This window comes from Salmo salar, chromosome ssa09 (genome assembly GCF_905237065.1).
Source record: "Salmo salar chromosome ssa09, Ssal_v3.1, whole genome shotgun sequence".
In the NCBI taxonomy this organism is placed as follows: domain Eukaryota; kingdom Metazoa; phylum Chordata; class Actinopteri; order Salmoniformes; family Salmonidae; genus Salmo; species Salmo salar.
The window spans coordinates 121,696,716-121,708,040 of record NC_059450.1 but is presented as its reverse complement, the minus strand read 5'-3'; the positions used below and the strand labels follow the sequence as shown (position 1 = coordinate 121,708,040).

At 46.3% G+C, this 11,325-nt stretch overlaps 2 pseudogenes across 1 annotated transcript; one reads left to right on the top strand and one right to left on the bottom strand.

The window, feature by feature from the left end:
* Nucleotides 1–2,290: 2,290 nt before the first annotated feature.
* Nucleotides 2,291–4,512, top strand: LOC123744725 (endonuclease domain-containing 1 protein-like; annotated as a pseudogene).
* On the bottom strand, nucleotides 4,501–9,996 carry LOC123724073 (TRPM8 channel-associated factor homolog; annotated as a pseudogene). Its single transcript, XR_006771144.1, has 7 exons — nucleotides 9,340–9,996; nucleotides 8,079–9,070; nucleotides 7,729–7,823; nucleotides 7,353–7,566; nucleotides 6,221–6,457; nucleotides 5,431–5,768; nucleotides 4,501–5,246 (listed from the first exon to the last, which is right to left on the bottom strand). The product of XR_006771144.1 is annotated as a TRPM8 channel-associated factor homolog (transcript).
* Between the last annotated feature and the right edge of the window lie 1,329 nt (nucleotides 9,997–11,325).

The following is an 11,325-nucleotide window of genomic DNA, read 5'->3' as shown; positions in this document are numbered from 1 at the left end:
AAATAAATTTGATTTGATTTGATTTAGAAGTTTGACTGGTACTGTACGTTGCCATCTAATTTCTGATTTTCATTTCTCAGCTAAATAGTCAATTAATGGTACCCAGACGATCTGCACGGACTGTCTTGCACTGGCCCAACACACTCAATAGACTTTTATATACACACCATATACACACATAAAACCCTGACACATTCTCTCTCTCACACACACACACACAGAGCACACACACAGAGCACAAACTCACATACACACACACTTTTACACTCATTTGCTGCTGCTAGCTTGCTCTTCATTTTATTCTTATTATTATCTATACTGAATGCCTAGTGTCACTTAACCCTACCTTCATGTACTTATTTATATCAAATACCTCTGTCCTCTTTTAAATGTATTAATTTATTTCACCTTTATTTAACCCGGTAGCCTAGTTGAGAACAAGTTCTCATTTGCAACTGCGACCTGGCCAAGATAAAGCAAAGCAGTGCAACAAAAACATAGTCAATAATACAGTAGAACAAAAGAAAACAAAAAGTCTATATACAGAGAGAGCAAATGAGGTAAGATAAGGGAGTTAAGGCAATAAATAGGCCATGGTGGCGAAGTAATTATAATATAGCAATTAAAACACTGGAATGGTAGATGTGCAGAAGATGAATGTGCAAGTAGGGATACTGGGGTGCAAAGGAGCAAGATAAATAAATAAATAAATACAGTATGGGGATGAGGTAGGTAGGCAGATGGGCTGTTTACAGATGGGCTATGTACAGGTGCAGTGATCTGTGAGCTGCTCTGACAGCTGGTGCTTAAAGCTAGTGAGGGAGATATGAATCTCCAGCTTCAGAGATTTTTGCAGTTCGTTCCAGTCATTGGCAGCAGAGAACTGGAAGGAAAGACAACCAAAGGAGGAATTGTCTTTGGGGGTGACCAGTGAGATATACCTGCTGGAGCGCGTGATATGAGTGGGTGCTGCTATGGTGACCAGTGAGCTGAGATAAGGCGAGGCTTTACCTAGCAGAGACTTGTAGATAATCTGTAGCCAGTGGGTTTGGCGACGAGTATGAAGCGAGGGCCAACCAACGAGAGCGTACAGGTCGCAATGGTGGGTAGTGTATGGGGCTTTGGTGACAAAACGGATGGCACTGTGATAGACTGCATCCAATTTGTTGAGTAGAGCGTTTGAGGCTATTTTATAGGTGACATCACCGAAGTCGAGGATCGGTAGGATGGTCAGTTTTACGAGGGTATGTTTGGCAGCATGAGTGAAGGTGTCATGCCCTGACCTTTGAGAGCAGTTTTATTTCTCTATTTGATTAGGTCAGGGTGTGATGTGGGGTGGGCATTCTATGTTGTCTGTTTCTTTGTTTTTGGCCGAGTGTGGTTCCTAATCAGAGGCAGCTGTCTATCGTTGTCTCTGATTGGGAATCATACTTAGGCAGCCTTTTCCCACCTTGTCACGAAATACGTCGTGGTGTTGAAGGGAAGACCAAAATGCAGCGGGTATATGGATACTCATTCTTTTAATGAAAAAAATACGTAAAGCATCCACAGAAAAAACAAAAAACAGTACTCACGACTAACAGTGTGGCAGGCTCAACAGCAGTGCTCACAAACAATTCCCCACAAACACACCCAACTAATATAGGACTCCCAATCAAAAGCAACACCACACAGCTGCCTTCAATTGGAAGTCCACCCCAATTAACTCTACATAGAAACACCCAACCTAGACAGAACATAGAAAACACAACTCCTTCTGCCACACCCTGACCAAAACTTATACACCTACTCCACCTGCTGGTCAGGACGTGACACACCTGTGATTGTGGGATTTTGTTTTTGTGTAGCTGCCTGTGAGCAGCCCAGAACACCACGTTCCATTTCCTTTCTGTATTGTTTTTGGTTTCACTTCGATTAAAGGATGTGGAATTCCATGCACGTTGCGCCTTGGCTTATTTACGACAGGGAGTTTGAAGATAGTGAGCTTGAAGATAGTGAGCGTGACAGAAGGATGCTTTGTTGCACATTGATCTGGTACTTCCTGTATATAGCTCCATTCTTGTGTATTTGATTTTATTCCTTGTGTAGTTAAAAAATATTATTCTTTTTAAATTCTGCTTTGTTGGGAAAGGTTCGTAAGCAAGCATTTCACTGTAGTCAACACCAGTTGTATTCGGCGCATGTCATGAATACAATTAGATTTGTTGATATAGGTATTGATTGTTATTGTTCCTAGGGCAGACTGCTTGTGTTAAGACAGCTGCTTCCTGTATAGGCGGCATGACACCACAAGGACATCATACTGATGACTAACATGAACACACACTGTACTGTATACACCTTCCAATCACAAAACAGTATACACAAATCTCAGTGCCCAAATTCTGAGTACTGGGCTTCCTATTGGCGATCGGCGATCATTATATCAAACCAACTATATCCCTTGTATCTCACTCTGGAGAGACAGTCTGCCTGACAGAGCAAGTCAAGTTCTCCTCACATCAACGTTCTCCTCCCCACCAATGAAATACAGCGAAAATACAGCATTACAAAAGTTGCAGATAAACAGAGTACACACAGCAAACGCATAAAAGCTGGTCTATGTCACATACACACCACCTGAGAGAACCATGTACATTTGGATCTATCCAGTCTCTGTAACCTTCAAGTGTCAAGCGGGCAGAGATAGAGGAAATGAGAGTGTAACAAGTGGAAAAGCAGGTTAAAAGGGGCAGTGCTGGTTAAACGGGCTATACGGGTTCAACCATTGGGCTTTACTTCAGAGGCACAGCTTGGTGCTGGACAGGTGAGTGGATAGACACAGCTAGTCGTGACCAGAGAACACGAGGAGAAAGCAATCAGCTAGGAAGTAGGAACGTCCCATCCAATAATGTCGGTCCCGGTAGCTCTGTGTGTTCTCCTGGCTGGAACCCTGTCCCTCGTTGAGGGGGACGTGGTGGCCAACTTCGAGGACATCCCGGAGTGTGTTGAGTATTTCTACCAGGGGAAGGTACCGGGCTGGGGTGCTGCCACCCCCGGCGCTGCCCGCCTGTGCCAGCGCTTCTACAACAGGTACCACTTTGCCACGCTGTATGACACCAACCACCGCATTGCTGTGTATTCAGCCTACCGCTTCCAGCCCAGCAATGGAGGAGGCAGGGAGAAGCGCTGGTTTGTGGAGCCACAGGTGGGTCATGAGAACAGGGCAGATGTCTGTGGCTAGAAACAGACATGCCATAGGACAGTCTCCTCAACAACTCACATCAATAACTCTACGTTGATGACCCAAATTCAAAAACGCAGATTGTCGCCAAAATAAATTGGGGAACATTTTTTATTAGATGCCTAAAAAATTGAGAAAGATCAATAATATTTTATGTTTGAATTGCTCTGAAGCTTGGGGTTGTAACAGCAGTTTACTGTCCCTCCCAGCTCGTGAACCTTACGTGGGGTGCAGAGATGAAGGACGGGTACTGGCTGGGGAAAGATCACCCCTGGGGTTTACCTGGGCGAGAGACAGGCACTCAATGAGGATTACACCCACTCTGGCTTCGACCGCGGCCATCTCAACCCCAATGGACACCATGCAGGTAGTCTACTCCACAATACCGGCTCTGCTTTGAACAGATTTCATGCAACAACATTTCAATTCCAATGTTGTTAGGATTCTTAGAATTGTTTCTTAGTTCAGTGTGGACTACTGTGATGGTCAACTATTGAGCTGAAAGTTAAGTACAAGGTAAACCCAAGTTTATATACACAACCCAGCAAACACACAACGTTGCCTCAAAGTTGACTCCAAGTGGGCCTCAACATGCCATTGCTACTTTGTAACACTTACTATTTAATCTCATGACAAATTATTAAACCTACAGTATATTCCTCTTTCTCTCTCCTTCTTAATCTCACACGGTCACCCCCCTTCCTTTCCTCCCCAAGTCCCCAGTCGTAACGCCACCTTCACCCTGACCAACGTGGTGCCCCAGAACCCCAAGCTCAACCAGAACGCCTGGGTCCGCCACGAGTCCCAGCTCACCGACCTGTTCAAGGCCCGGTGCGCCCAAGCCTACGTGCTGGTGGGCGCCATCCCCTCCACAGACAACTGGATTGTCAAGGACAACGTCCGGCGCGTCAATATCCCAGAGTACATCTGGAACGCCTACTGCTGTGTGGACAACAATGGTGAGCCTGTCCGTAGCGGTGGCGCCACCGCCCTCAACACCGAGCAGAACCGAGTGGACCAGCGCTCACTGCTGGAGCTCAACGGTTTCCTGCAGCAGTACTCCAACGCACCAGTAGGGGAGTTGTTTCACAACAACTGCCAGGCGCACTGAGACACTGAGTAGTATCTCCCACTCATGGGTTTCTAATCATGATTTGACAGTGGCAACGTGAGCTAAAACTTCAGTTCACATATCAGTATCAGTCTTTCAGCCAAGTCAAGTGCTTCCTACTGTGAAAATGACATCATGAACTACAGTGGATAAATAAAGAACTATGTTTGGAGAGATACATATTTTATTATTCTTTATATATGCTTTCTAGGAATAAGTGAGAATAATATAAAGTATATAACAAGAGGTACATTTCTTTAGCTTTGTATACAGTATCAAAACACATGAGACTTCAGAATAAGGTGCTTTACTGTGCACGTAATTACATTTGGAATGAAAGTCCCTGTAAAACATCCAACTTATTATAAATAAGGCACTTGCAAGGACTCTTCTGAAGTGCACTAGAATATACAACTGCATTTATAGCCAACAATAGACCCCCAATCTCCTCAGCCAGCCCTTTGTGATGACTTCAAAAACCATTACAATGATTTATTTCTTTGCACAGCAGACACAACCATGATTCTTGCAGTAGCATATCTACACCAGGCCAGCAAACTCGTAGTCACCACTCCTTTACCTTAACCCGTCACCAAACGGTACCTACCCTTCACCAGCAATCCCTGACCTGTGACCCCCCCAATATAAGGGGGTGACCTCCTCTATAGTTCAGCCATACTGGGTCATAGGGTGGTCGCTCCACACTGGCATGTTAGAGAGCTTTTCCTCTGTAGCGGGCTCAATGGGCCAGCCCCAGGCCTTGAAGAAGGGAGCCAGGTTCCTATTGACCGTAAGGGAGAAGGTCTCAGCATACAGGTTCATCTTTCCCTGGTTGTCCGAGGGTACGTTCTGCATGGTGTGGTAGGCAGCAAACACCTTCTTGAAGGCGTCCCAGCCAAACTGGTCCTGGAGCTGGTGGGAAGGAGGACGACAAAGAGAAACTGCTTACACAAACTCAACCCGAGATAAAGTCACTTTTTTTAAGCATCTATATTTTCCTATCGGTCTTTCACAAGCACTAACTGTAGGGTTTGTGCACAACATACTCTGCAGCAGGGCGTACTACACAGTATACATCACTAGAATCTCCTGTCACCTGCATGTAGGTCTCCAGTGCCACCCACATGTCCCAGCTGGCCAGATTCCTGCCCCCTTTAGCGTACCCCTCGGCACGGCTCTGTCGGTTGGCCAGCGCCATGTTGGGGTGGGCCTGATCCCGTTTCACCCCCAACACCTCCTCGTGCACGTACACGGACCACAGGTTACACGTGCACTCAGTGGTGTGTGAGGGGAACTCCCAGACTCCTCTCTGCTGGTTGTGGCCCAGCTCGTGGATTGCTCCCCACAGGCCCGAGCTGCGGGCTGCCTCAGGGTTCACCAGGTCTGGGGCGGAGGACGATTGTATCATGATAGGGTAGCCTGCATGCATGAATCCTGTGGGTGGGGGGAGAGGGTCAGCTCAATGTCTGGATACTTGCAGGGCAGAGGTTGTGCAGTCCACTCCAATACACTCTTTAAAACATGGTTCTATATAGGGTTCTATATTGAAGCAAAAATGGTTCTACCTGGAACCAAAAGGGTTCTCCTATGAGGACAGCCGAATAACCCTTTTTGGTTCTAGATAGAAGCTCTTTTTCTAAGAGTGTAGGTCACTCTTGCGTACCACACGTTTTCTACAGCACAACAACTCGCTCCCTTAGAAACTGTATAGGGACTGTCCTACCTGACTCAAAATACATTTTTGAAATATTTGGGTCAATGTCTTTTCAGATAATCTCTTTTTCCTGTTCATATCCAGCAATTCCACAATCCCTAGTCCCCTACCATAGTCAATTCCAGTCATGACAGTTTGTCCATGCTAAGAAATAAAAGGAACAGACGCTGACCATGGGAAATCTGGACGTCGGCCACAAAGCGCTCCTTGCGGGGCAACTTGGCGGGGATGGAGGCCAGGTCAGCTACCCCCCTCATGATGTCATCCCAGAGAGCTGCCACCAGGTCAGGCCGGTCCAGACCTCGGACCACGTCAGAGTGGACGGTCAGGATGATGTTCTCAAACTCCATCTCTGCCCAGGGGGAAGGGGCGGTCCGCAGAACTGCCCAGTCTGCAGGTGTGGTCATGCCTAGAGAGGAGAGAGGCAAGGGTTGGAGGAAAATCCTGGATCATTTCACTGAATTTATTATTTTCACAAAGTGTTATGACTAGGCTGTGCACATCTTCATAATCAATCATGAAATCCATCGGCCTAGCATAGGTGAGCAACATACATTAAATGGCCTTCAAGATGAATATTACCAGACAAACATTTGGTACAGTGTGATTTCCTACCACAATGATGAGTAGCACATTGAAAATCAATTCTCATTACAGCAGGGAGTTCAGTTTTAGTAACATAGCTGCAATTACACAGTATCTGAGAGCATCGCTGTTCTAAGCGTAGTGTATCTCTGTATTCTACAGATGTTTCACATAGAACAAAGGCTCTGTCATTTCCTCTTTAATCTGTGGCAGCCGTCATCATCGTACATTCAAAATGGCAACAGCGAGCAGGAAGCAACTCAATTATGTATTAGGAATACATGAATAGCAGATCAGAATACATGAATACAACTCTGGGAAATAAAATTTTTAAAAAGAGGTGAAAAGATACATTTTGCCTGGATGAAGTCAAAAGGCTCCCAGACAGAGATATTGTAAATGAGTAAATGAGGGGGCTGGATGAAGTAATGTACTTTGTTCTCTTTATGGTGTATGTACTTTGTATTATCTTTTATTCACCTGTTATTTATCTAGGTTAGTCTCATTGAAATACCCTCTCTGTAACACTTTCTATGAGGCACGCACATATAATAATGGCACACTTGGCGCATTATAACACTTGCTATTAGCCGTGGTGAGTTATAACAACTCATAGTTGTAACACCCTTGTAATACATCACTTGGCTGCATTATAAGACTAAAGTGTAAAATGCATCATAGAGCCCCACCTACCTCCCTCTCCCACCCACCCAACTTACCAGTCTTGTAGTAGGGGGCCGGCACAGCCCCCTGAATGATGACCTCCACCCCCTCCACTTGGGTCTGAGGAGGGGCGATGAGATAGAGGAGACCGCCCCACAGGTTCCACACCTGCATCATCTCGGAGTCTATGGGGAAGCGCTCATGAACCACTGGCGCTCGCCTCAGCTCGTTCGAATTCCCAATGTTGTCAGTCTGACAGCCTATCTGGACCTGATGGTAACCGGGGCATCAGTCAGTCAATCAATCAATCAATCAATCCACAAAATTATTTTGCATCAACATCTAAAGGGCTTGATCTCAAAACAAATAAAACATTATTTGATTCAATAGACTTTAGAATGATAAGACATAACAAAAAGCAGTAATGGATACCTTCCAGCCCTGGTTGACGATTTGTGGTGGCATGGCCATGTACGTCCTCATCCCAGGGGAAAGGTACAGACCAGTGCTGAGCCACTCCTCTCCTCCTAAGACAATGTTCAGCAGTGGTTATATTCAAACACAACTGTATAGAATAATATTGAGTGTATGGTTAGAAACATGTATTCCCACGCTAACCAATGGGCTTGCACATAAGCAGAGTAGCTATGGCGAAAGGTATTTTCTTGCACCCGTTTTAGCTAAGCCATTACTCCTGGTGTTTCATATTGCTTCCCAAGACTAAACCATCTCCATTAGACCCATGATCCTCCATTTTAGAGTGCAAATGAGAGCTAACTGACCTGCTGTATTGCAGTTGATCCTAACCCTGGCATTGGACAAGGCAGGCATCATGGGCTGGTCCTTGATCAGGTAAGGCAGTAGGGCGTCTGGATCCTGGCACACCTTGTACACCTCCGCTCCAACATTGAGCAGCAGGTGGTCCTTGGCGCTTATCACCGGGCAGCTGTGGCACACCTGGGGGAGGCCCGTCTCCTTCAGCACGTCAGTGAGCATGGCCACCACCGAGGTGTACGAGGCACAGTCGTGCGCCCGCATGTGCAGGTAATTGGCGCAGTCGTTGCCAAGCTTCTTCAGACCCGCCTCCTCATGCTCCGTCAGCGTCTCGCCCTGGGTCACGTGGCTGGCAAAGCGGCGCAGCAGGTGGCGGAAGTGGAAGCTCTCGGAGCAGGTCTGACCCGGGACTGGTGCCTTGTAGCAGCCTGCGTCCAGAGTGTTCGCCATCAGGCTGAGGCCCATCTTGTTGAGGATGTGGTTGCCTGCGTACTCTGTCATGGTGTTGTGGCCCGGATTTGTCTGGGCCCAGTACCAGGCGTGGCCCCCGATCAGCAGACCCCCGCCCTCGGCCACAAAGTCCTGGATTTCATCGGCCTGGGCGTCGCTGTAGGAGGTGCAGACGTAGACGCTAAGCTCCTTCCTGAAGCCGCTCTTCTCACAGGGCAGGCCCGACTTGCTCAGCAGGGTGTGGGCGGAGCCAAGCTGGGGCACGACGCCTACCAAGCCGTTACGGCCCTCGTCTAACCAGCGCACGGCATTGAGCATGAAGGGGGACATCTGCTCTCGGCCCAAGTATCCCTCGTGGGTGATCACGATGACTCGGCCCTGGCCGTAGTATGCCCCGGCCAGAAAGGCCCTGCCGTCCTTTGTGGTGCCGATGGGGAATGCGAGAGGGCCGTGTACCAGCACCTCTGAGAAAATATACTCGCCCAGGATATCAAACTCAGTCACGCCCTCCAGCAGGAACTCCAGGTCATCCTTGAAGTCCTTGCCTATCCTAGGGAAAAAAGAGAGTGAAAGGGTAGGTATGATTTGACAAGAGAACTTAAGACACATAAAAATTCCTCAAATAACCCCTTTTTTTAAACATTTATTTAACCAGGTGATTTCTGGAGTTAAATAAAAACCCTTTTTTATTTTCTTCACACCTGGTTCTAGGAGGTGATGAGGCACAAAATAACACCATGTACACATTTCCGTTTTACTACAGTATCTCTATATTAATATGCCACCTTCTCTTCTCTCTATGAAGTCCCCAATACTTACGCCACAGCCAGCCAGTTGGAAGGGATCTGTGGAGGCACAGGGAGAGTACCCAGCTCCCCAAGGTGCTCCGAGAAGTAGATGCCAGCCACGCTGGAAACCTTGTTCCCAGGGAAACCCAGCAGGGTGTTCTGTTTGGGGTGTTCCTCCGCCCAGCTACACGCCTGACCAGCAATCAGCAGCCCGCCCCCCACCTTCAGGAACCCCACCAGCTCCTTCACCTCTGGTCCCACGCAGTACGCATCTGTCACATACACTCCCAGGCCCTCACAGAAGCCCCCCACCTTGGGTTGGAGACTGGAGTGGCTGAGGTTGTCGGCTAAGGCCTTACAGCTCTGGTGGACGCCCACGGTAGTGCTGTCACAGGAGGAGCCTGTCAGCCAGGTTAGGGCATTCTCCACTAGGGTAGGAAAGGCGGTGAGGTAGCCCTCGTGGCCCAGCACCACCACACGGCCTCGGCCGTAGAATGAGGCAGCCATCAGGACCTGGCCACAGGAGTTCATGGCCAGTGGGAAGGCTTGGTCGCCGATTAGAACTAAGTTGCTGGGTATGTTTGGTCCGCTGAGGTCCAGCTCCTTGACCCCCCCTCATCAGGGCAGTGTAGGCCTCCTCACGGGACATGTTGGTTTGGGTCATGGCTTAGTCAGTAGGCTGACGATCCTGTAGGTGGTGGAGAAGAAAAACTGGATTTTAAAAGACAGATATGTATTAAACAGTATAAGTACTGGAGGCTGACAGTCCATGTACATGCATTTAACTCTTTAAACTGTTGCTATGACAAAAACAAGTTTCTGAATTTTACGTTGCGGTAATCTCTACAACAAAAGTATCATAAATAGTTCAGAACAAACGAAGGCATCTGTACAACCTACCTAGATACAAAGGAAAACCAACCGCTGAAGATCAGAATCAAGAGGAAAATGGAGTTCAGAGCAAGCAGAGCAGCAAGCTGTGTTACATTCCACTTAGCATACAGTCTGAATGAAGGGAATAAAGAGATCATCATATCAGCAAACCAAGCGAAAGGAAAAGGGAGGGGTGTGTGTGGCCAATGACTGGCAACTGTGACCTGAGCAGACAAGGCGGGGCAGGGGAAAGGGAGGCATCTGTCAACAGTGAGTCTGTATGAATAGCTTATAGCGTGCTCACATGGGTGGAGTCCGTCAGATACCAGAAGGGTTGCCTAATGCTTATTTGTTTTATTTATTGCAAAAATAACAACAATAATGTTAATAAAACAGTTATGATCGGAATTACAAGAATAAGCATAATGCCATTTAACATCATCAAAGGTAAACTTAGGGAATTCTGGAGATTTTATACACAACCATTCATGAATTTCAAGCCATAGTTTACTAGAATGGCGGCATGAAAAAATAAATGCTCTATAGATTCTGAATCAGAGGAACAAAAAAACAAGGCATTTTGTCAAAATGTAATATTTTGTGCAAGAAATCATTAATCATATGTAAGAAAATATTCAAAAATTGGTTTCTTTAACTTTTGGGATAACTGGACAATTAAGGTAAAAGGTAGTCGTTTTTAACCATAGCATGGGTTGGTCACTTCCATAGCAATATATTGAATTATAATCACCAAAAATGACTTAATTAACTCCCAATCGTATCCACTTATTGTTGAATATTTTATCCAAATGGTTCAAGTCATTCATTTGTAAACTTAGAAAAGAGGGAACAACCTCATAATATAACAAAGTGTTCTTAATAAGTCCAAGTAAAGGAAGTGGAATTACTTTGCAAAGCTTAAATATATTCTCTCTGACTAATATTAACCTGAAATTTACCAATGAACTCATCAAACGGCAGAAACTCCCTAGTGTTGTCTAACAAATCACATACAAAAGTAATACCCTTGTCAAACCAAAGTCCTTTGAAAATGGATTTCCTATTCATTTTAGATGACTCTATTATTCCAAATCAATGTTTTGTGGAGGGAAAAATTGTGCGTGAATATCATTTTCCAGGCAAA